This window comes from Neopelma chrysocephalum, unplaced genomic scaffold (assembly GCF_003984885.1).
Source record: "Neopelma chrysocephalum unplaced genomic scaffold, ASM398488v2 Primary Assembly neopelma1_97102, whole genome shotgun sequence".
NCBI lineage: Eukaryota > Metazoa > Chordata > Aves > Passeriformes > Pipridae > Neopelma > Neopelma chrysocephalum.
Window position 1 is genome coordinate 1920090 of NW_020925744.1, and position 24657 is coordinate 1944746.

The 24657-nt window shown below is 39.6% G+C and overlaps 1 protein-coding gene across 1 annotated transcript in view; it reads left to right on the top strand.

Annotated features, from left to right (window-relative positions):
- Window positions 1–359: 359 nt before the first annotated feature.
- SV2C (synaptic vesicle glycoprotein 2C) overlaps window positions 360–24657 on the top strand; it is a 115756-nt gene continuing 91458 nt past the window's right edge. Inside the window, exon 1 of the mRNA XM_027671506.1 lies at window positions 360–605. The gene's annotated coding sequence lies outside the window, so the exon portion shown is untranslated. The remainder of the gene's footprint in view (window positions 606–24657) is intronic.

The window sequence follows — 24657 nt, forward strand, 5'->3', positions numbered from 1 at the left end:
GCTGCACACTGTTGCTGCAAAGTGCTCGCAGCCTGGGACAAGAGTAAGAAGGAGGGATGCAGTGATTTCCGGGTGATCATCGGGCCTGTTGCAACCTGTTCTGAAACATCAATTTCATATTCTCTCCCTTGTCCTCACCTCTCATAAAACACTCTCTTCTGAAATGAAGTGCATGGGTAAACGTCACTATTTTTATTTTTCCCTTCTAGAGCGAAAAAGAGCCCTGTTGTACGGAGGCTTCCTAGCCTTGCCCGCGGCGGGGGGGGTGGTTCCGTGCCTCCCCTCCTCCGGCTCCGGCCGCTGCGTGCGGCGGGGATCGCCCTCCCCGCACCCCACGCCTCCGGTTATTGATGGTGGCGGCTGCCGCCCACCCCGCGCCTCCTGCCGCGCCCGCTCGCTCCCCCTCTCTCCCCGGCACTGCCGCAGAGGCTCCACCGCAACGCGAAGCCCACACAGCCGCTCCGGTCCGCCCCTTCTCTGGTCTGTCACGCTCGGCGGCTTCTCCGGGAGGCTCCTCGCTCGCTCCCGCAGCCTCACGCCGCGAGAAGGAGGCAGCGGCAACGGCAGCGGAGGGAACTGCCGCGACTCTCCGCTGCCTGCCCCCGGTAAGTGATGCTCCGGGCACTCGGGCTGCCGCGGATGCTCTTCCCCGCAACTTTTGCCTTTTTTTTTTTTCCTTTCTTCTTTGTTGCATGCTTGACTTCAACTTTTCCACGGAACTTGACAAGGGGCTTGCTCACCGGGGGGCGCGGGGGCAAAGCTCTCTTCGGGGCAGGTCGAGCACTGGACGGGAGCGCGGGGTTCCCCTTCATCTCCGCGGTGAGTGTGAGCAGTTTGTTCTCGGCTGCTGCTCACTCCAGCTCCATCCAGATCTCGCTCGCTCTTTGCACAGAGAGAGCAGGTTGCACAGATCCGAGGCGGTGTGAACGTCTAATCTCTGCTTTAGAAGCTGACTGGCATATTAAAGCTGGCAGAACTTTTGCACGCTAGGGGAGCAAAAATAAGGGGTGTCGAGGTTCGCAGACTCCAGATGCTTGAAGAAAACAAGTTTGCAGATGTCCTAGCAGTAAGGATGGCGAGGAAAATCAAAGGTACACAACGGTTGTCAATTCCAGCTCCTCAGGGAACCGGCACCTTCTAAGATCTGTTAAGAAGGGAACAGACAGGGTTTCAGACCTTGCAACAGAAAAGGAAGGGGGGGGGGGAAGGAACGAGCGAACGAAAACCAATTTAAGGCTTTTTGAAAACACCGTTGCTTTTCTCACTGTGGGTTTCCTTCATGGATTGTAACTCACGTTACTGCGTTGGGAGAATAGTTTAGCATTCGTGGCCCGTGAGGGGGAGCGGGGGACTCCCTCCCCTGCAGCTTCAGGAGAGGACTTTTCCAAAACACACTAACTTCCTGCTTTGCAGGGTGCTTTGGGAATTTAGGTCCCGAGGCGCCTCCGACAGTATATCGGGAGGGGAGTGTGGGGAAGTCACAGTCGGGAAAAGTATAATCCAAGTCCCAGGGTTACGAAGAGCCATGGGATGGTGAGTTCTTTTGAGGCAACCCCCGCCTCATTTAAACAGTGTTGCAGGGTAGAAGAGGCATAGGAGCTGGTCTGGCAGTGCTGAGTGGAGGCAGGACACCGCAGGGACTGGAGGGCTGGGTAACGTGGAGGTAATTGAACATGGAGGTCACTGATTAGTCTTGGGACCCTAATCCTGCAAAGCAGTGTGGACGCAGTGTGAGAAGGGGGCGAGGGTGGGAGCTGAGTCATGCTCTCTGGGGCGGCCATGGCACATCTGAACAGAAAGGAGGGGGCTGAGGAAAGAAGGAAGAAATAAGGAAGAAGCACATAAAGACAGGTGGAGAGAAGGAAGAACGTCTCATGGAAAGATGCTCAGATCACCCAAAGGCTCCTCTGTGATTGACGGTATCCTTCTCTCCTTTCTGTAAAAGATTAGGACGCTGATGAGTGTATCTCTGATGTAGGGGGGGCTGGATTGCAGAGGTTAGTACAACACAAGAGAAACCTATTCAGATAAACACACTTGGTACTGCTGGTACTTCGGCTGCATTGCACTGCAGTGCAGGGAGCTAAGAGCAACTTCTGCCTTAGGAGGGAGAGGGAGCTGCTGAATTGAACTGTAAAGGTGGCACAAACAATGCCAAAAATTACTGCTTCACAAGGGAATTGCAGATAGAACTGGAAGTAGAGCTGTGACGAGATATTGGAAGGACCTTCCTGATGAATTTACAATTAACCAAAAGGGGTTTTAGAAAAAAAAGAAAACACTCAAACCAAATAAAGGTCTCTGATTGGATTCATTGTAAATAGTATACTTCTGTTGGAAGTTGTTTTCCTCCAAGTGCTCCATGTGAAAGAGTCCCATTTTAACTGTGCCATATATCCTCCCAAATAGAAGTTTTACAGTGGTTGTTCTTTTCATGGACTGAAGTGAGAACGAAAACTACCATTTCGCTGTTTTGTTCAATATTCATAGTTTTCCCTGTAATTGATCTTTTATTCAGTATTTTTGCAGAGAACAAGGCACCATGGTAAATCAGAGACCCCATTCTTTCCCTCTCACCTTGGAATTTTCTGCAATTTCCCTAAATTTTCCTTAGTGTTGTGGTGGATTTTTTTTCATCTGTTTCCACAATGTGGGAGCTGGAACAATTGCTTTTCTGTATTACAAAATGCAGAATCTGCCAAAAAATAGCTATAGTAAATTCCAAGTGCAATTTTATTTAAATTTGGAGGAAGGCTTTACATAGGCCAAATATTGAGAAAAAGACAGTCTGTCAATTAAGATTATTGACACACGTTGAGCCTTCAAACACCTTGAAATGCTGCTTGAAGAAAAAGAAGAAACAATCAAGTAATGCCTTTATTTCTGAAGCTGTATCCCTACTGCTTATTCAATAAAGATGACCCTGAATATCAGTGGCACAGACTAGACCCAGACTTTCTCTGATGGCAACTTGATGTTAAATTACATGTAATTGCTTTCTGGAAAAATGGATTTGAATTCGGCCAAATGAGATAAAATCAACTGTTTTCAGATTTTATACTTGAGAAATCTAATTTATTTTCAATAATAATAAAGAAGAAGTGTTAGTCAGTTCTGAGCAACATGCAAGAAAGATGTTTGCAACAAAGGAAAATCACATGAAGAATTGTTATGTTTGCAAAATATGGCGTTACCTCAGGTGATAACATGAAACCTATAATTCAGTTTATGTCTGCATGAGCATATAAGATTGTGTAAGCTGCTTACAGTAATGGCAGATTTCAAATTAATTTTTTTTAATTGTGTGTTCCAAAGCACAGAGGATGAGTATTTATGCACACTGGTCCTTATCATTCTGTTAAAATCGGCATGAATTGAATTGTAGGTTTCAATGGGAACTGGAATGAGCACAGCTATATAATAATTAAGGGACTTTGGTTAGGGTTTTTTTGCTGTTTTTGTTGTTTTGTTTTGTTGTTGCTTTTTTTTATTTGTGAAAGTAGCATTGATAAAGATATTTCGCATTCTCGGTCATATAAAAGTTGTTTTAACATCACAGGCAGATCACTTGGGCTGTATATTGCTCTGAATCTTTGAAACCATATGCGTCACAGGATGCATATCAATGCATGTTTAAACAAAAGCTCATCAATTAGATTAGATGTGTTTGCAAACCTGTGATAGGGAACCCGCAGCTGCTACCACCAGTTTTGTATTATGTAGTGGATAACATTTTCCTATCAAAACAGAATGGCGTCCCTTATAAAATGATTTAGAGGACTAGATTTACAACTTGTCTTCTTTTAAGTGTTTGTAAGCAGTATAATGGAAAAAATTAATTGGAATTGTGCTCAATGTATTGACACTGGGAAGAAAATGTAGTTAAATTTCTCTTTTAAATTAGCAGACTGTTTCAGTTTTAAATTAAATATTATATATTCTCTAGTATCTATGTTAAAAAACGTGATGGGCCTTTTTTTCCTTAAAAAAATGGCTGAAAACCTAAAAAGCTTTTATTCATCTTTGATTTTGTGTATTGCTACATGTGCTTCTAGAGACAGTTTAAACATGCAGAGTACCTATTCTTGTGTAAATATATATGATGCAGGTCAGTGATATATTAGTCGTGTTTGTTTTCAAATTACCATTGTTATGTCAAAAAAGACAAATAAGTTGCATTAAAGCAAATGCAGATTTCTTTAGCATGACTATGATTGAAGCTGTTGTCCTCTTGTTAAAAAAGAAAAACAAGGGGCGTAATGCAACACCGAGCACATCCTTTCCTTCTCTGTGGTTCCAACTCAGTCATTTTCGCGCTCAGAGAGGCTAATAGAAGTTTAAGTGTTGCATACACAATGAATGAAATTGCTTAAAGTGTAATACACTGTAATACAATTAAGATATTATTAACATCTTTTCATTTTTAAGACTGAATTCTTACCTCTGTTTATCTGTATTTCTGCTGACCAACTGCTGACAGTAAAGACTTGCCATGCGTCAACAAAATGATTAGGTGGGCATTCATATTTCTAATTGAACTAAAGATGAACCATATTAAAAATAGAAACGACATCTACCACATAATGTAGCTGGTTCAGCACACAAGGCATATAGCTTTACATTGATCTGGGACTCATGAAAAATATGGTGTTGTTGTAGCTTCATGTTTCCTTGCCAGCTGTAATGTTTGGTTTTTGTTTTGTTTTGTTTTGTTTTGTTTTTTGTTTGTTTTGTTTTGTTTTTGTTTTTGTTTTTTTGTTGTTTGGGTTTTTTAAGATAAAGCAGCATCCCTGTAGCTGTCTCTCTCTTTCTCTGCTGGTTACTTTTGTGGTCATGGCTGTGTGGGTCTAGTTATGTACTTTGTTCTAGAATGGTAGTCTGCATCTCACAAGCGTGTCTTGAAATTTGACTGAAAATCCATGTTACAATTAATACAGTTGGTAGCAGCATTAAAGCATCCTGCAGGATTTTTTCCCCCTTTAGTGATCATTTGAGGGTTTGTGTAGGAAAAAGCTTCATGAAATACATCATGAATACTAATTATTTAATCGCTATTTTACCATTTAACCATGGTAACCGTGGAATGGAGAGATGACTTTGCTCATAGCAGCTTATAGGGCCTCTGGGTCTTTAAATGGCACCATATTCATTCCCTGTAGAGCTGGAGGATAAACTTCTCTTTCTGAAAGTGTAGCAGTGCTTACCCCAAGAAGGTGGTTTCAGAAACTGGATTCCACCACCCCCACCTCCCTTCACAATGTGTAGATTTTGCTTTCATCTGGGAATCCCAGCCATTGCTGCAGCCTTAAAAACGAAGTGGTACTGTACTGTTCCTAAGGCTGAGAAACGAGCATAACTGTCCATGAGCCAGCAGTGTGCTCTTGTGGCCAAGACTGTCAATGTTATCCTGGAGTGCCTTAGGAAGAGCATTGCCAGCAGATTGCGAGAGGTGATCCTTCCCCCCTATTCAGCCCCAGTGAGGCCACATCTGGAGTACTGTGTCCAGTTCTAGTCTCAAGAGAGACATGGAGCCCCTGGATTGGGTCCAGCAGAGGGCTGCAAAGATGATTAGGGGACAGGAGCACCTCTCTTACGAGGAAAGGCTGAGAGAGTTGGGCCTGTTCAGCCTGGAGAAGAGATGGCTGAACATCAATGTCTATTAGTACCTGAAGGGGCGGTGCCAAGAGGATGGATCCAGGCTCTTCTTGGTGGTGCTGAACTGTAGGAAAAGAGGCAATGGCTGGAAACTGATGCACAAGAAGATCCACCTGAATATGAAGAATGTGATATGTGTGTGACCATGCACTGGAACAGATTTCCCAGAGAGGTTGTGGAGTCTCCCTCACTGGAGATATTCAAGAACTGTCTGGACACAATCCTGTGCTGCGTTCTCTAGGATGAACCTGCTTGAGCTGGGAGGTTGGACCAGATGACCCACCGTGGTCCCTTCCAACTTGACCCATTCTGTGATTCTGTGATTCCAGTTGGAAGTCACTGCTCTCTATCATGTAGCTTTGTGTAGTTTCTTTTTTATCTCTGTGGATTCTTTAAATACTGCCTTTTGGACAGCTGATGGTATAAAAATACTGTGTATAATAATGGGATAAAGTATTTATTTATTTCCATTAAAAAGAAATGCACTTGAAAATTCCATGACAAAATATATCCAAGTATTAAACAATAAAGATAAGACCAACAATGTATTTTTCCATTTCCTGAATCATGCTGAAAGCTCTCTGCAATGCACTTAGGATATCTTCCTTGTACAGATATGAAGGCCTAGATACTATTTGGCATTTCCTATTTTAAATCTCAAGCAAACAAAGTATATTTCTTGGTACAGAGTATGAAAGGTCCTATAGTGGTGGCTTGTTAGTGCTTCTTGAGGGGATTTATGGAACTGTGAATGTTCTTCATAACTCATATGAGGCTGATCCTGAAAGAAAAGGTAAGACCAAAGATTGCCACGGTCTCCTATGAGTTTAGAAAATGTATATTCTTGATTTTACAGTGCAAATTTATCAGTTTTTACCGAGTTATTTTTGACTTGATTTTGATCAACAAGTCAAAAGAAGATAGTTCTAAATGCATTAGATGAAGGTACTAAATATTAACATTTCGCGTATCTTGCTCTCCTACTTTTCATATCAGCACATAGCTGTGCAATTTATGTTGGCTTTTCTTTGGGGCAGTATTCTTGGTGTCTAGACATCACTTCTTGTGAGCAGAATCACTGATTCACTTCCTGTGTAGCTGGTGCACAGTCTGCCACTGACACTGGATTCACTTACCCTTTGAACATCCTTTCTCAGTATGTACACAGCGCCTCAGCTTCAAACAACTCAACTTTATTTCCTGTCAGCTTTGTTAAATAAATCAAATTCTAGAAATAGAGCATTAGATGAAAATGCACTTAGTGATGTAAGACACATAACTAAAAACCTCCTTACTATGCCTGGAAATTTTGCAAGGGTGATCTGTTGGGGGGAGGAAGTAGGAAAAAAAAAGAAAAAAAGGAGTACTAGGGCTCGTGGGAGTCTTTACTATGCAGATGTAATCTGTTCTTTTCCTTGGTATGCCATCTCATCACTGGCTGCAGTATACTGCAGACATAATGAAGATGTTTAAAATAGCTACTTTCTGTTGCAGTCTAGTACACCAATATGATGCTCTAAATGAACTACAGACATGCTTGAGATTATCCTACAGTGTGGATCATGATGCTGATAGATTGTCCCCCATTCATCTTCCTTGAGGTTGTATACCTCCCTCATAAAACCTTATAAAGGTTAAAAAGGGATAACTTCACTTTTAAAGATAAAAAATGTATTTTCTGTATGTACCTTTTAATGCTTTTGTAGACTCTACATTCACCTATTGAAAAGGCAGTCTCTATGGGTGACAGCAAGCGTACACTTACAAGTTCATTCTCTGCTGTTCTAAACTAACAAATGGATTCCTAAGTTCAACATATTTCATAGGGCTTTTCCAAGATTGTTGTAGCAGTTGGGAAAACTGGAAAAACATTTCTGTTAGTCTTTGATAATTTCTTTAGTCCATTTCCCTGGAATACTAATTCCTTTCCAATGCTCTTCTTGCCTTCAAATGAAATCCTGAAAAGAAAAAAAGGAACAACTTGGACATGGAGATGTGAGGATGCTCTTCCTAAAAATCATTAAAAGGTGGTGTAGATCTGTATGGTTAGACACTATATAGAAACATCTAGCAGTTGCCTACTTAAATGAATTAAATTCTGCTTAATTTTTGTTTCTTTAGATGAAATTCCATATTCAGTTCACATCTGAACTTGAGAGAGTCTCAGTCCTTATTAATTGCAAAGATCTTAAAAGTTTTGCTTAGTACATGGTATTAAGGATCTGAGCCATCTTCTACTCCATAAACGAACTCCTTAAACTTTGAAATCTGAAGATACATTTAGGCCCATGTTTATAATCATTCTCACTGGAAGACATATTCCAGTTGAATGCAGTAGACACCTGTATTCAAAAAATAATTAAGATAACAGTCCTGGTACACCTTGAACAACCAATCACAAACTCCCAGAGGTTAAAAGATAATGGCATCATGATAGTTCTGTGTATTTGCTAATAAAAATTAGAAGGCAGGAAAGGAAAAAACCTCTAAACAATTGGTGAAACACATTTTAAGAAATAGATGTTTAGAAAATGGGTGTTAATTAGCTAAAATGAGTTATTTTTAGGTTCTGTATTGAACAGAGCAAAACTTGGTCCCACCTTAAGAACTTTAGCAGCTAAAATCCAAATTATTAAAACATAAACATCTCATGTGGTATTTGCTGGAATTATGTCTTGGCTATCCACTGTCTGTCCCTGACAATGTCTGTCCATGAAGAGCTGTCCAAGATGGGACAGTACTCATTAGTAGTCTGGAAGCAACCTTAATGCTTTAGTCCTGGACACCTTACCTCCTCAAGACAGTTTTGGGTGAAATGCTGCTTGTTTTGAACTAACTTCCTTTGTAGGAATAAGGAGACACTGGAAATTCTATTTCAGTCACATTTGTTCAATGATTAAAACAATGAGCACACTGCTGCCATTCTACTTAATCATTTAGCAGACAGGAAAACTGTTTCTTCCTAGGAAAGAAGTTATTTCTCAGAACAAATTATCACTGGAGAAATTGCTTGATAATTTCTGTATTACAGTAACAAATGAGTATGGAGACTCCCTGCTCCCTAGTCCAAAGGAAGAAAATACATTTTCCAGTATCTGGAAAACTACTGCAAACCAACTTCTTTCAATTATGTTGACTGCTCTCTAAAGTAGATTTTGTTCATAGAAATCACCAAAGAGTCATTTTATTGTGTATATTTGCTGAAATATTAGCAACTCAAGAGTATGACCTGAAACGTGCATAACATTCCACTTGGTTTTTTAAGGGATGAGTGTTGTTGTGGCAGGGATAGGAATAAAATGTTTCCTAAGTATTCAAGGCTTCTCTGTGTTTGCTCCAGGTACAATTTTCCAGAATAGAACAACTACAGTTACCAATCTGTGGAGAAAGACACTGCCAGACTGACAGTCTAGCAAGCAGTTGGGGCATACAGTGCTTAAGGAGGGGCTGTGTGTTTGCTCAGCTGGGAAGAGAAGGCCAAAGGAAGACAGGTAAATCTAATTGCTGTCTTCCGTCATCTAATGAGTGATTAGTAAGAAAATGGAGTCAGGAAACAGAATGGAAATTTGAATAAGACAGAAGGAAGAAATTCTTCACTGTGTGGGTATTGAAGTACTGGAGTTGATGCACAGGAATGCTGTGACACCTCTGTCTTTGGATATGCTCAAAATTTTCCTGGACTTGGTTCTGAGCAACTTGATCCAATTTTGAGGCTAACCTGGCTTTCAGCAGAAGTAGAATAGATCTCTAGAAATTCCTTCACACTTTAATTTTTCTTTAACTGTACTGATATAAGAGACTACTGGTATAAAAACCATATACTACTAGAAGTTAATAAATCCTCTAACTTAGTATCCCTCCTCTGTGAGTCCTTCTACTCACATCAGAATAGTATCTAGCTAAGATCAGGGCTTCTTTTTACAGTTGTATACAAGTTCAGGAGATGCACAACTGGGAGTGACGAGTTTATGATTTGAGAGGAAATTTGATTACTAACAGCAAAATACTCCATCCCATTAATCTGTATTCTGTAAATTTTCTCTTATTTGGCTAGAAATTCTTGTACTGGCACAGATTGAGATGCAAAATCTAGATGATAATCTTAATCAAAAAATGAGTTTATCTGATAAATGATGTTATTTGTTCTACTGTTAAAAGACCAAATCGTAGAACTGCAGAATCATATAAGTATGTATTTATTTATGGAGATGTTGTAGCCTATAGTGGCTATGATTTAACTTTCCGGCTACTTTACTCTTTCTAGAGAACTGTACTTCAGAATATACAGGGAGAATATGAATAGAAATTACCAGGCTTCATAGTAAAATACAGTTATTCTAAGATGAAAACAATATATTGAATAAGTCTCCTCACATGAGATCAGAAACCATGAAGACTGGGGTTTTTTTACCAGCCTAAGTTGCTTTGTGCTAGTGGTTGCTCATGAGATAGAAAGTTTACTTGCAGTATCCAAGTTCACATCTGACAGCCATAGTTAATTCTTTCCTTCTCTGGGAAATGCATAAGGGTTTTTGCATCCCGGGCTAAATGGTTTTCCCTGATTGTAGTGGCACAAGAGGTTTGGCATATTTTCTTTCAAATTTTCTTATATGATTAATCTTAGAAACAATGCAGTCAGATGCACTAGTTAATTTTCACCAACATTCACTTTTACTAGCTCTGTGGCCAGTGTTGTACAGAAGTAGATTGTGAGAATTAAAAACAAGAAATGTCATTTCCAAAGAAACATCTAGTGGAGATGTTTCCCATATATGTACACATATACATTTACATACACACACTCATATATATACGTTATTTAAGTAATCTTGTTTATTGCTACATGGATTTTTTTACTCAAGGGAATAGGTTCTTGCAGAAAAAGGTCTCTTGGCTGATAAAGTGGAAATCTTGTGGCAAGTGAGTGTTGACAAAGTCTCTGCCAGCAGATTGGTAGGAAATAGAGCTAAATTATCGATTAAAAATTTTCAGTCAAATGTTGATGATTCTTTATTAAATATAATGTGCTTTAGGTCCATTTTATTTGTGGTTATGAGATAAAGAAGTATTTATCCCTAGATGCGAGAAACTCTTTTATATTGTTCCTCTTATGTGTGAAATAAATGGAAGCCTTTATGTATGTCTGTATTTCAATATGTAGGAATAGGAATGAGCTACAGGTTCCAGTACACTGCCCTTCTCCACTCCTGTGATTGGGAAAATAAATTTCTGTGAGAAGTATCATAATATCTGCGCAGAAATATCCTTTCATTGGCTGAATTTTATGCTAGCAATTTTCTTAAAACTCTTGCTTTTTTAGAACATTAAATAAACTTGAATTCATCTTTATTTAATATTCTGAAATACTGGAAATGGTAATTCTGTGATGTCTTCTGTCTTTGATTATTTTAGTAAGGTATGTTTTTAATTAGGAAGATATTTTTAATCAACAAAAGTTTTTGAGAAAGTGGATGGCATAACTGGAATAGAATTGATACAAAAGGAACCGTTGCTGTACACCATAAAGGCTCCATAAACATGTAGAGGTTTTTAAAAAGATCTAGGTAAATGTTAAAAATACTCTTAAGAAAAACCTGTTACCTGCTGGTCTAACAGTGCTACAACAGCATAGAACACAAGGGTTATGTTCTGAGTGTGTGAACTGTACCACTGAAAGCTGTGGAGAGGTCAGGAGAGCAAGAGCACATCCAGTGGACAGAAAAGATATACAGATTCAAATTCCTGGAAATTTTTTTAAATTAAAACCTGAATTTCCTTAATGGGAAGGTCCCTTGCTTTAGAGATGCAAGCACTGAACGTTGCATCAACTATACAATTTGCAAAACTGTTTTCAATGAAACCAATGCCCATACATTCAAGGAATTAAGCACTTAATCAATATGATGTATATCCTAAAGCCACCACAGTGTGATACTTTTAAAACACTAGTTGTGAGCTATAATCAAGAACTAATTGGCTGATGAAGCAAGAATTTCTTTTCTAAAATTGCTTTGCTTATTAAATTTAAAAATTTATGACAGCTGGTTTTTTTTCTTTTTTTTTCCCTAGAAAAAGAAAATTATTTTTGGAGCATGTCTGCTATGATATACTGGGGCTTAATTTGGACTTAATACGCTGTTTATTTGGCCAGCTTTGGACCTATACCTCTATACACACGAGTGGGTTGTTCCTTCTTATACTCTCTTCAGATTTCCCAGCCATGGAGTAGTCAAGAGACCTGCTTGGAGTATAACACCAAGTTCCTACATTAGTCAGCTCGCACTGGTGGCATACAGATAATTTTCTGTCTTTAAACCAAAAATATAATCTGATTTGAGTCATCCAGGGCCTCCACTGTGGGTGAGTAAGGGAGAGGTCTTAATGTTTCTTTCGAATAAAAAAAAGGGATAATAATAGAACAAGTCTGAAGAGAAGAAAAATGGAAATTCTTATAAATGCCTGTTAGTAATGCAAAACATTTAAATAGTGCATGCCCAAGCATGAAGGTAAATGACAACCCATTGGAGGAGCCATCCAAGTGCAAATAGTGGTTCTTCAACATGGTCTGTGAGTGTGTGTATTTGAGGTGCTGATAAGGGTATGATCCAACTTGTCTGTGGCATTCAAGGGATATTATTGATGTGGCATTGCTTCCCTGACTCACTAACAGTAGCAATATCTTCAGTTAAACAAAAAGCACATGTGAACATGTACCACTGTAGTGGCTTTTGTACTTGATTACCTGTTGAAGAACCATGATTGGTTTAGTTTGAGGGCAGTATCAGTAAAGACACAGGGTGCAAAAGAAAGATAATGATTAATCTGTTGAAGACAGAAATTCAAGGGAAATTACTTCAGAACACAGCCAGGCTGGGTTGCTACCTTATTGACTTTTGCAGTGTCAGAGAGTAAGAACACTGTTGCTATAAGTCTAGCAAAGCTAAAACTAAGTCGGTGACAAACTTAAGCAATTCTTACCTCTTGGGGAATATATGTTTTTTAGGGATTGAACCAGTGTGAGTTTTGGCTTCAGGAAATTGCCTGATACTTTTGTATTTTGTAATATGTACTCTTGACATATTTTTTGCCTTTCCAGCTACCAGATTTAAATATTGACAATATTCCACCTTTTAAAACATGGAAATAACTCGAAAAATTAAATAAGGCAGCTGTGTACACTCTCTTTTAATGGATTGATTTATTAAATTATACTGAACTGTGACGGTTGGAAGAAAACCATTAATATGACTGTCCATATTGCTGTAACAAACAAGTAACACTTTTAGCCAATAAGGAGAGATTTTTTCATTATTAAGCAGCTATTACTGATTTTGGCTCTTTTTTCCCCCATGTTTTTATTCCAGTTCCTTTTAATGAAAACCCTTCTAACGTGAACCAAGAAAGCAGAGGAATTCATACATTCATTCTTAGCAGCTGGCAGAGGTACTTGTTATCCACCCTTCAGAACTATGAGGTTAAGTTTTTCTCGGTGTGCTCCATACCAAAGACTCAACAAAATTTTTGACACCACCCCCTCCAGAAAATGTCTAATAGCTTTTACTCTGCTCTTTATATATGACAGAATAATCCTGCTACGATGGTATTTCTAATATGCTGTTTGAATAGCAGCACAGGAAATCAAACCCATGGTCCCCAGTACAGCAGTGTCACAGAGATCCTGCTGTTTCAGCCTTCGTCCTTTTGGGGGTTTCTTTCAATGACATTTTCTCTTTGAGTATTCATTCATGATTTTAAAAATGCTGAACTGCTATAAATTCATAATCCCAGTCAATGTTAGCAGTTGTACAGAATTTTGACTTGTTTCTTATGTGTTTTTAGCATGCACTCCTAGCAAACTGAAGATAATCATTCTATAAAAGGTGGTACCTGTTCTTTCCAAATCTCACTGGCTTCAGTGCAAGCATTTTAATTAATTATAATCCAGTCCTAAACGTTCATCCTTTAATGCTCCTTGCAAAAAGCCTTTCAGACTTGAGGGGAGCACTGCTGCTCCATGTGGCAGAACATGAAAATGACATCGTAGATGGGTAACAGAGGCTTGGTGCTCAAAAGGGCAGTTCAGTAGCTGAAATGCAGTGTGTGTTCTCCTTGCCACTGATAAAGGAAAGCACGGTCCTCAGACAGAGTGTACAGAGATAGTGAGAGCAACAGTTTTTCATCAACACTCTGATGCTCATCAAACAAGGTGGGGCAGTGTTACTCCAAGATCAGTCAGGGAAATCCAGTCCTGGATTCAGAAACAACATGGGATAGGAGACAGAAACCCTACAGAGAAGCTCAGACAGACTTGGGTTGGCCAGGTCTGAGTTTAAAAGGGAAGTTGAGCTCATGGTAGAGGATCTGAGTGCCTGGAAGGGGTCCCAGGTGAGGCTGGGCAGGTGGTTTAGACCTGCTGAGGCACTTGGAGCCCTCACAGTCAATTAAAACTCTACAAGAGAGGAAGGACAATCAATTTCAAAGCAGGGAACCTCAGCAAGATGGTAAACTTCACTGGTGGGCGTCAAGCATTTCAAGAACCAGACTAAGTATTAGGCTAAGAATAAGCTGGAATACTGATGATCTCAGTGAACCAGAGAATTGTCCATGTTCATAAAGCATACACAGGAAAAAGGCTGCCAGGTGCCTTTCTGCTTTAAAATAAAACAGAAAATGTTTTGTATGACAGGATTTACTTCTGAGATGTTTCATCTCACCACACCATTTTTCTGTGCAGATTCAAACACAAGGAACAGAACATTTTTTCATATTGGCAGGTGGGTTGCTTCCAGAGTAAGCTGCAGGAAGCTTACTGGAATTGAAAAAAATATTTACCGCCTCTTCTATCTTCATTTTGCTGCCTTTTCTGTGCTTTCAATGGCAGAGCACTGTGCTTATTCAGTTGTGCCATCCACTTCTACATATTCCACCCAAGGGAAGAGAGACACACTGAGGTAGTGCTCAGATTGCATAATGTACTCTGAGATACAGATAAATCCTGTTTTTTCAGAATCTAAGTTACAGAATCTGAAAAACTAGGGACTGCTGCATTTTTAGCACAGACTCTTCATAGGCCCATTATTTTTGTCTCTTTTTGTGATACCTTCTCACCCACGTTAACAAACCTACAAAATAAAGACTTATGCAGTTTAGTGAACCAAGCAGCAATGTAAAATATAAACTGCTAAAATATTAAATTTGTGTTTTAATGGGAGCCATACACCTTCAGGCACTTAGATTAATTTACTTGAGGAGAGAAGTTTTCTTACACTTGCTGAAAAACTGCATGCACTAAGGCACATATGCACTGAAGATGTGTTGTCAGCATATGACGCAGTTTGAATGTGGCTAAAGCATGAGTTTATGGTGATCTTTACAAAATCTTTTTTTTCCAGTGTGTAATAAAATTATGTAAACAATTTGTACAATAAAAGTCAGTGCAACCTAAAAAAAATGCAGTCAGGTTTTTAGCAGCAGCTTTGTATTTGAGGAGGTTAGAGCACTCATGATTTCCTTTCTTACCTAGTTAAGGCCTGGTAGACAATGAGTCAGCCATAGTTGTGAAAAAAGTAATTTCCATCTGAAACTCTTACATTTTCCCCCAGGGAGATGGAAGATTTTATGACTGTGCAGAATCACTTTTTTGGTGCTGCAGAACTAGCACTTTATTTGAATATCAGGTTCCATAATCTTTAATAGCTCAGGCGTATTTGAAGTGGAGCAATACATTTCTGTGATCACAGGCCTCTAGTAAAAACACTGCATGTGGCACAGTGCAGAAAAATCCTGAAATGATAGGATGACATAGTAAAGATTGCTGTACATCATTTGGAATATCCACAGTATAGTTTTTTTCAGCCAAATAATTTAGAATATACTCTGTTCTTTAAGACGAGTAGAGAAAATGTGGATGTAAAAACAAATCACTTTTCAAGAAGAAATCTAGCAATCTTGGTTGCACTCGTACAAAAATGAAAATAATGCAGGACTGCAGGCTACTTCTAAAGAAATCTGTACATTAACCTCCTCTTTCCTTCATATGAGATGCCGAGATATTTTGAGAGAGATCATAAACTTTTAATTATTTCAGAATGAAAAATAAAACTATATAAAGTTTTTCAGTTCAATCCCTATTTAAACTTGTAGGATTTTTTTTTTTTGCTATTTATAAATCTGTTTTGAAAACACTGAAAATATGTTTTGCCTAGGTACCTGTTATCTGCATATTGCCAGGTTGTTTTGCTTACCGTGCTCTGTGGAAATTCTTTCTGTCATTTTTGATTATAGCTGAGTTCCCATATTGATGAATTTCCATGTCACAGACTCTGAAAGTCATTGTTATTTTTTATGTGCAAGTATACTTCTTATCAACTTTGTTATGACCTTATTCTGTGTAATGATCTGTACCTGACACAACTTTTACTTCTGTAGTTATGCAGCTTTCTATTTTTAGTGTAGATTTTTCTGAGTTGTTTTACTCTCAGATATAGTAAGTTTATGGAAAAATACAGTTCAAAGAGCAATATGTTGAAATTACAGAATACTAATTTAAAGACATATTTTCATGCCTGCCTATGTCAAGGTGGGCAAGTGACCTAACTGTAGAAGCCACCTCTCCTCTACAGTCCGCTGAGGTGTCCCTTACTCTCCCTCTAGTTTTCCAGTCTTGATTCTAAACCTTTTTAGTTATTCTGTGAAAGATATATTTGTACACTGACATATCCATCACTTCATGCTTAATTTTCATTTATTAAAAAAAGAGATCTTCATTTAATGTAGAAGAATGGATTTATTTTTTTTAATGTGTTAGAATGATAGAGTAATTTGGGTGGAGAAGGACCTCTGCAGGTCATCTAGTCTAAGACTTGGACTTAAGTAGCTCAGAGTCTTGTCTAGTTGTGTTTTGAATACCTCCCAGGCTGGGATCCCCAGGGCTCATCTCTGTAGCCATGCAGGTCTGGAGCCTTACCGTGAAGAATTTCTTCCTTGGAACTGGTGGGAATTTCCCTTGCTGCAGCTTGAAGCTGTTTCCTCTTTTCCTTTTGTTCTTTACCGCTGGAAAAGGGCCTGTCCCCATTTTCTAGCACCCTGTTTTCTAGCACCTGTGGGATAACAAACAAACCAGTCTATGCCATTCTGGTTTGACCTTGGCTGGATGCCAGGTGCCCACCAAACCACTGTATCACTTCTCTCCTCAACTGGACAGGGGAGAGAATATGTAATGAAAGTCCCACAGGTTGAGATAAGGACAGGGAGACATCACTCACCAATTACTGTCATGGGCAAAACAGACTTGACTTGGGGATATTTAATTAATTTATTGCAAATAAAATCAGAGTATGATGATGAGAAATAAAAATAAATAGTAAAACACCTTCCTTTCAACCCTCCCTTCTTCACAGATACAACTTCACTCACAGTTTTAGCTACCTGTTTCCCCCCATGCAGGTGGATGGGGACTGGGGGTTTTAGTCAGCTCATCATATGTTGTCCCTACTGCTCCTTCCTTCTCAGCAGGAGGGCTCCTCACACTCTTCCCCTGCTCTAGTGTGGGGACTCTCCCATGGGAGACAGTCCTCCATGAACCTCTTTAACATGAGTCCTTCCCACATCCCGCAGTCCTTCACAAACTGCTCCAGCATGTTTCCCCCACGGGGTCCCAGTCCTGCTGTAAACCTCCTCCAGTGTTGGTTCTCTTCTCCATAGGGCCACAAGTCCTGCCAGAAGACCTGTAGATGGGTATTTGCTTCACCATGGACCTCCATGGGCTGCAGGACAGCCTGCCTCACCGTGGTCTTCACCATGGGCTGCAGGGGAATCTCTGCTCTGGTGCCAGAAGCACCTCCTTCTCCTCCTTCTGCGCTGACCTTGGTGTCTGCAGGCCTGTTCCACTCACATGTTCCCACTCCTCTCTCCAGCTGCAGCTGTGCAGTTTTCTTTCCCCCGCTTCTTAAATACATTATCCCACCAGTGTTATCATCATTGCTGAGGGGCTCAGCTTTAGCCAGAGGTAGGTCCATCTTGCAGTTGACTGGCATTGGTTGTTTTGGACATGGGGGAAGCTTCTTGCAGAAGTCACCTCTGTAGCTGTCCTGTTACCAAAACCTTTCCATGCAAACCCAATACACCCACCAAGCACAAGTATTTCTTTTTTGTCTGAACTTGTGATTTTTTTTTCTGCCCAGAGTTAGTTGTTACTAATGATTTATTACTAAACAGTAAGTATAGCTGATCCCAACAGACCACATGACATCATGCTCATTATAAAAAGTAGGGGGAAGAAGGAGGAATGGGGAGGATGTCTGAAGTGATGGCATTTGTCTTCCCCAGTAACTGTTACAATGTGTGATGGGGCCCTGTTTGCCTGGGGATGGCTGAAGACCTGCCTGCCCATGGGAAGCAGTGAATTAATTCCTTGTTTTGCTTTGCTTTTTTGCATGGCTTTTGCTTTCCCTATTAAACTCTCTTTATCTCAACCTACATGTTTCCTGGCTTTTACCCTACTGATTCTCTCCCTGATCCTGCTGGTAGGGGAGTGAGCAAGTGGCTGTGTGGTGCTTGGTTACTGGCTGGGGTTAAACCACACTAATGGAGTAGGGGGAACAAGCAGGAGTGTGCAGTCGCAGCGCTTTGATCTCATTGCAATTACAGAGACATGGTGGGACAGCTCACGTGACTGGCACATTGTCAGGAAGGGCTACATGCTGTTTAGGAAAGAGTATTGAACTCTGGGAGGAGTGGCCAATACCCCAGAGGGCTGTGCAGCCCTTCAGAAGGACCTCAACAGATTGGAGAGATGGGCAGAAAGGAACTGTCTGAAATTCAACACGGGCAAATGCAGAGTCCTGCAGCCAGGAAAAAATAACCTCAGGCACAAGTACAATTTGTGAGCTGAGATGAAGGAAAGCAGCTCTGCAGAGAATGACCTGGGGGTCCTGGTGGACAACAAACTGTCCATGAGCCACTAGTGCACCCTTGTGGCCAGGAAGGCCAGTGGTATCCTGGGGTGCATTAAGAGCATTGCCAACAGGTCGAAAGCGATGATCCTGCCACTCTGCTCAGCCTTGGTGAGGCCTCATCTGGAGTGCTGTGTCCAGTTCTGGGCTCGTCATGACAAGAGAGACACGGAGCTCCTGGAGTGAGTTCAGCAGAGGGCTACAAAGGTGATTAAGGGACTGGAACACCTCACTTATGAGATGCTCCAAGTGTGGCCCCATTTACTGATGGAACTGGGCCTCTTTAGCCTGGAGAAGAGATGACTGAGAGGGGATCTTATAAATATATATCAGTATCTGAAGACGCAGTGCCAGGAGGATGGAGCCAGACTCCTCTCAGTGGTGCTGAGCAGTAGGACAAGAGGCAAGGGTCAGAAACCGATGCATAGAAAGTTCCACCTGAATATGAAGAAGAACTTTTTTACTGTGCAGGTGACCCCACATGTGAACGGATTTCCCAGAGAAGTTGTGGAGTCTCCCTCACTGGAGATATTCAAGAACCACCGGGATGCAATCCTGTGCCACATTCTCTAGGATGACCCTGCTTGAGCAGGAAGGTTTGACCAGATGCCCCACTGTGGTCCCTTCCAACCTTAACCTTTACATGATTCTATGATTTCATTACATACCTAAAATATTAATTATACATATATATTAAAAGAGTTATACATAGCTTTAACTATATACCTTTTTTTTTTTTAAGCTAGAATCATTGGTGTATTTCATGTTTTCCACTCAGGCTCATTTAATTTTAATATTCACCTGGAATTATTCCACTTTTCCCCCTGCTTTTTAGGTCAAATTGATGAATGCTCAGTTTCTTCTCAGATTTCCATAACTGAAACAGTCCCTCACCAGAAAAGCTTACTAAGTCATTCTTGCTTTTAGTATTTATCTATTTTCACAACATATTTTGATAAGGATTTTGGCTGAAGTTCAGTGAGGAAACGGGCTTTCACTCAGAAATCACTGGATATAGTTCATCACTGTTTACTCGAGAGAGGCAGTCTTTCACTGAAGGAGAAACAGGTCCACATGAGTGCTTGGGATTCTTAGATCTAGCATCAGTCTGGTGTCAACCTTGTGAAATAAAACAATAAAATCGAAGAAGCAGGTTCAGCAGTTGCCATCCTGAAAATGTAGGAAACAAAAACATTTAGGAAATGAGAACTATGGAATTCTAAAAAAGGATTTATTTTTTTCCAACTTTTTACATCCTGTTACAAACAATAAAAAGTAACAGATGTTAAAGAAAAAATAGTATGTGCTTTGAGTGAATAGCAAAGTGCCTGGAAGGCAGCATGGATTAAAAAGCCAAGATCTTGAAGTAACTTTCAACATTGTGCCAAGAAACCACTACTTTCTTACCAAGGTTTATTGACTGCAACAGCTGATCCCCCATGAGGAGGCCACTGTAAGCCAGCATCAGAGAAAGATGGAATTGGCAGAGCTGAGAAGAGTCTTGGGATTTTCATTCTGCAGGTGCGAGGATGATGTACCCCAGCAGAAAGGGAATTTGATTCTTCTCAGAAAGTTTTCCCAGTGGGATCTGAGACTGTAACCCTGTATTTCCTCCTAAAATGTGTAGAACACTTGCCCTTTTTATTCCAGGAAGAAAAGAAAGATGCTTAATTCCAGCTCATAATACAGCTTGCTCTATAAGATGCCCTTCAACCTTACTGAGTTCTCCAAAGCTCCAGCGCTATTCTGTGGCATCTGTCAGTCTAGTATTTGTACAGTTGCTGTTTCATAGTACCTTCACAGGTTTGTGCAAAGCAGTTTCAGAAATGGCCGCTTCAGTGGTTGAGGCTTGTCCTACTGCATTTGCAGACTTTATTCCTTGGAGACTTTCTACAATGCATTGTTTTCTAATTTTTCTTCCAGGATAGGACTCCTTGGCCATTCTTCTTAGAACTTCACTTCAATCGTGCTTTTAAAAAACATTTTTGTGTATGCCTATCCCCTGGTTTCTATCTGTCGTCTTCATTGGGAGGGGAATTATTTTTCTGCCTACTTTTGACCTTGAGCCATTCATGACAGCTGATGGGCCTTTACTTTCAGAGAACTCTTATCTGCTTTCTGTACAGCAGCAAACCTGACCATGGCAGACACAAGACAGAAATTGTTGGTGGGTGTGGTTTTTGGTGGTGGTTTTTTTTTGTTTGCCAGTATTGTGCAATGAAAACTTGCTTGTGGAACTGCTTTGTGCTGTTCCCTCATGACATGCAGAATGATTGTTTTCACTGTGATTCTGACAACTGAAAAGTACAAAACATATTGGAAACACATATCCTGATGAAAAAAGGGAATTTACCAGAGAAGTAGATATGAGAAGAGGGATAGCTCTTGGCTTGAGAGGGAAATACAATTTTCTTTTACTGATGCAGCCTTAAAAGTGCAGAGATATATTTAAATATGTTTGGTTAAAAATAAAGTTTTAAAAATAATGAAATTTCAGCTTTTCTAAGATTTGTGTAGTCACTGTTGGTAGTGTGGGTACAGTATGAAATCTCATTAACTTTTAACTGAATAGACATAGTTTATGTCATCTGGTCTGGATGAAATTTCTCCTTGCTTGATTCTTGTCAATAGTTATTGAACAAGCTGATGCATTTCAGTAACCACCACTCAACACAGATCCTGGAAATGCTCATTTAAGGGGTCCACAGGAAGCATGATAAAATATTGAAAGTGCAAATTAAAACCACAATATTGGAGGAACATTCCAATCAACCTTCCTTGTCTTTAATGAGAATGGATTTTTTAGTATTTGCAAGGTAAAAACAACATGTAGAAACTTCAAGAAGTCAGATAGTGAAGGGACACATTGCAAAACTGACAAAAGCAATCAAAACTCTAGTATTTACATACAATAAGGCAAAATAAGTACCAAGCACTGGATTAAAAAAACCCCAAACCAGCTCAATAATACTTATTTTCTTTGTATGTGCTGCTCTCTGTTATTAGTTTACTCTGTGAAAGACAGCAAGAAATTTCAAAGTATGTCCTGTGTTTTGTTCAATTGCCTTTTCCTAGAAAAATAAACTTTTGATTAAAAAAAAAATGAAGGAAAGGATCACTCTACTGTAGAGTCTTTACAGTTTTGCTGCTATAATTTAGTTAGTTGATATGGCTATTTCAGTTTTGTAACATTATCTAGCCTTAGTGTTAGGGGTGCATTGAACTGAGTCTAATTCTAAGGAATTAGATATTATAACAACCAGAGAGTAGATAACGTCTTCCCTTGCTGTCAGTAATAAATTTTGTAGGTCAAAAGAAAGCATGAAGAAAGCTTAATAAGAGAGAGTGGACCATAGGTGAATCTTCAGTCCAGACTGTGATCTTAGGTGCAACTGTGGATCAGAGGGGTTTAGAAGACTGAGTGTATCTAAATGACAATCAGCTGAATTAGACATGTCTATGTCACTGTTAGAAGGATGGTGGTCCTCATAAAACTTTCTAGCATTCTTCAGGATATTCTTTGAAAGATATTTAGAGCATAGAAATAGAGTAAGGTAGGACTAATACAGTGGAAGTATAAAGCGAGAATGTCCCACCTCCTAACTTTGCACCTATAATTTTCTACTCTGGCTCCCTCAAAGAATTAATTTTTACAATATTATTGAATTTTTATAACAGATAATTCAGCTAAGATTTCCTGATTTTCGCTGGACAGAATTTATAGTTTTTGTCCTACATATGCATTTGGTCTGACTTCACTGTAGTATTAGATTTTTGGTTCGTACTACTTTAAGCAGAGCCTTTGCAGATCCTGGTTTCATGCTTATATATCCAGCTCTAAGTGAGGAAGAATTAGGTCTGTAATCAAAAGCACTGTGAGAAAAGAATTAGTGGAGATATTTGGGGTTGGTGGTACTTTCGGGCTCTAAGAGTCAGTTAGAGTTAGTATTTTTTGTTAAAGGCTAATGTCTATGTACGTTTTGCTTTCAGGCAAATACATAATTTTTTTCTGATGAAGGTTATCCTATTTCAAATAAAAACAAGCTAAAAACCATTCCTCCTGTTTTATTCTAATTAGATAAATCAGTTAGATATTTTAAGAAGAACGGGGCAGGTAGAGCAGAAACACAGAAAGTTATCTCTGCTGGTTTAATGAGGAAGGAAAGTAATAAATTGGGAAGAGTATGATTGTGGTATACTATGAAACCCTAGTCTCTTCTGAGCTCAGGATCTTTGATGTGTACTATAATAATGAATTCCCATGCTCATCTTTTGTACATGTTTTGTGGTTGCAGTGAGGATACTGTGACAAGTGCTGGTACAGGACAAGTGATGAGAATGCTGTCCAAATAAGGAGAGAGCTGGAGACTGCCACTGCTGGTGGCACTGCAGCCTTTCAGTAGCTTGACAACTGCAGCCTGAGCTAAAAGCATTGCAGCCTGGGTGTGTGACTCTCAACGTGAGAGAAAGAAAATTTGCTTAAAATATTGAAACTTATATTTTGATCTGCTAAATCACCCAAAATGAATCTCATTCACACCAGCTTTGGTGACAGCTCTTATGTATTTAAAAAAAAATTAATACCTCTACAAAAAAATACACTTTATTGAGAAATCTACTCTTTATTGAGTCATACTGAAGCAAGTACTACCCTGCAAAAATAAAAGAATGCCTCTTCTGGAACAGCTTTGTGCATGAAGAGATGGGGAGAAGGTTTGCAGGTATACCAGTAAGTTCAAGAGTGGCTTGTAACTCTGCCTATATAATTCAGGTCTGTGGTCACTTGTAGGATTGCATCCTTTATGTTCTTTAAACCGTACCATGTAAACATTGTTGGAGAAATTTAGTAATATTTAAAAACCATTTTTCTATATCATAGTATGTATGGTATGTTTCTATTTTTCTTCATCTCTTTACCTCTTTTTTTTTTTTTGATTACTGAGAGCATTTGCAAGACAATAGCACTTTCTGGTTGTGAGTTAACATAGTTCAGGTGCCTATATTTAACCGAGGTTATAAAATCATTTGACACATCAAGGCAGTATAATTTGAAGTCGTTATGATCTAATCAAGGATTATAGTTTATGTTACGGTTTGGAGCTGGCTCCCTGCCAAGTCTCCAAACCTTACCACAAGGAGTACCCCCCCCCCCAAACCAAGGGAGAAGAGGGGAAAAAAACCCCAAAAGAACCGAAAACGAGAGAGAGACAAAGTAATGTATATAAATATATTTACACTTATATTTACAGTTGAAATATATATATAAAATTTCACAGGGAAAAGGGAAAGGGGAAGGGAAGAACAAAAACCAAAATAATATATATATATTATATTATCCCAATCAGTAGCCCAAGGTCTATCAACTAAAAGAATTAACAAAGAATATCTTACTACTCTCCTTGGGACAATGGAGAGCCACGCTGGGGTGACTGCCAGCAGCCTCTGCCTCCCAAGGTCGACAAGGCCTTACCAGGCCTCACTCTCCAAGCCGACAGACTCAACACAGGGAGATCTGCACCTCCAAAGCCACCGGAAGGAAAGAGAGCGAAGGTCTTTCCTCCCTTCTTCTTATACCCCAGTTTACGTAAAAATCGTAGGGAATACCGGGTAAATCTGGGCACTTCCTTGGTTACAAGCTGGTCACCAAGGAAGGCCTAGGCCAAACTACCACCCCTTCACATGATGACTAATTTGGAGCAACTGATAAACTCAGAAAACAAAAAACATCTGTATCCACGATAATTGATAATAAAAAATGACAATAGAAAACCAGAAATTAAACCAGAATAAAAATACCAAGAAAAACCTGCATTTAAAACTTTGTATCAATGTGCAAAATGTGCATCAACTTTGATTAGAAAAGAATTGTAGTATGTTTTTTTCTTTGAAAAGCAATTACAGATTCAAAAGAAAAGCAGGAAGGATGCTATACTAAGTCCCCAACAGTATGTGAAGGGCTGTATATGCATATAGTTAATATCACTGGTAGTGCTCAGCGAGTGCTCTTACAGCAGTGATGTAAGCCTTGGTGGGAATGAGTTTTCTGACG